Consider the following 2,040-nt stretch of genomic DNA (forward strand, 5'->3'; position numbering starts at 1 on the left):
CTAACCTATATGAATGGCAATCATATGGTTTAACTTATTACATATATATGCTTAAATATGTCCAGGAAAATTTCTGGAAAGTTTACACACTAAACTCTTACTGCTGGTTACTTTATAATAGTATTAGTGAGTTGAAGTGTTGGGGGGGCATATTTTTCACCATATAGCCTTCTTTTCTGATTTATTTTATTAAAATTTTGCTCAACTAATCAAACCCCCTTTCTGATTCCTCTCTCACCATGTCAGTTCTGGATGTAATTTTACTTACACAGAGAGAAAACAGTGACCAGTAAACATGATCATCTTGTGCTTTAAACAGGTGTATTTCTCACTGCAAAAAATATAAAAAAGATACATTTTTAAAAAGATTTTGAACCACGAAAACCAAATAGCCATTCACTTTATTATCTATCTACCTATCATCTATCTATTTATAGTCTTGAGGTCTCTTTTTTTTTTTTTTTTTTAATTATCATGCTATGAATTCATAGGGAATGGGTTCCAGCAGCTCAGGCTCCTTTCCGTTGGTTCTCACAAATTGTGCTTCTCTGGGTGGTGCAGGCTGTTACTTCAGTTGAACCCAAGTACCTTTCTCTTGGGCTTCCTTCTTTTTCTGATCATTTTCCTTCACACACTTCGGGAAGCTCTCTTGGCTCTTTGAGTGCTACTATGCTCAATATGTACATTAATTCTCTTGGCAAGAATCTTGCCTTTAACTTGTCTGTTTACAACAATGCCAACAGCATGCTGGGTAACACTGTAGCCTCTTGCAGTTTTGCCATGGTAACATTTCTGGGGCGTTCCTTTTTGAATAGTGCCATTCCCCTGATGTCTACAATATCACTTTTCTTGTAGATAGGCATGTATGTGGCCAAAGGAACCACTCGTGTTTTCTGAAAGGGTCTGGAGAACATATAGCGGGTGCCTCTCCTCTTTCCCTTTGTGTTGGTCATTTTGGTGAATTACTGGAAGATGGCGATTCGTCCAAAAGGGAGCCATTTACTTTAATTACATTTCCTTTTGTAAACCCATGGTTCATTACTATTAATGGGCAGGGGCAGTGGAAGTTACCAAGCACAGTGAGTCAGAAAGGAAAATTCCTGATGTTCATTAGAGCTTCAACTAAATCAACGTGTTACAGTTTTACTATAATTCTCCTCTTGTTCCCATCTCTATTGAGGTGACTCACAAGCTATAAAAGTTCTTTGCCAATTATTTCAGGTTGACTTTTGCTAGTAATGAAAGAGAACACCTTTAATTTAAAAAATTAACTTGATTGAGGTATACCTTACATATAATAAAATTCACCAGTTTAAAATATACAGTTTGTTGAATTTTAACAAATGCCTAGTCTATATTTTGACCATTACAGTCAAAATATAGAATGTGTTCATTTCTCTAAAAGTGCCTTTGTGCCCTCTTGCAGTCTCCCAGGGTGGGAGGCTGATCTATTTTCTGTCAGTATGGTTTTTTGCCTTTTCTAGAATTTCATATCAATGCAATCAAATATGAGATATATTTTTGTGTCTGATTTCTTCCACTTAATGATACTTTTGAGATTCACCTGTGTTGTGTGTAGCAACAGTTGTCCCTTTTTATTGCTGTGTAGTATTCCAGTGTACTTATAAATCACAATTTGCTCCTTCATTGACATTGTGATGGACATTTGGATTGTTTCCAGTTTTTGCCTGTTATGAATAAAGCTTCTGTGAACATTCATATATAAGTGTGTGCACATATGCTTTGATTTTCTTTGAGTAAATAACTACCAGTGAGGTTAGTGGATTGAATTGTAAGTGTATATTTAACTCCCAACTCTTTCCAAAATAGCATACTGTATCATTTTGCATTGGTGAGATCAATGGTGAGAGTTTCAGTTGTTCCACATCCTCACCAACACTTGGAGTTGTTAAACTGAAAAATTTTAGCCATTCTAGGAGGTGTGTAGTGATATCTTACTGTGGTTTTAATTTGCATTTCCCTAATGACTAATGCAGGTGTTCACCTTTTCAGGTACTTATTTTATTTATTTTGGCCTAT

General features: G+C 35.7%; 1 pseudogene; it reads right to left on the reverse strand.

Annotated features, from left to right (window-relative positions):
* Positions 1 to 472: 472 nt before the first annotated feature.
* LOC125161244 (60S ribosomal protein L21-like) lies at positions 473 to 956 on the reverse strand (annotated as a pseudogene).
* Positions 957 to 2,040: the final 1,084 nt, after the last annotated feature.

This window comes from Prionailurus viverrinus, chromosome A2 (assembly GCF_022837055.1).
Source record: "Prionailurus viverrinus isolate Anna chromosome A2, UM_Priviv_1.0, whole genome shotgun sequence".
NCBI lineage: Eukaryota > Metazoa > Chordata > Mammalia > Carnivora > Felidae > Prionailurus > Prionailurus viverrinus.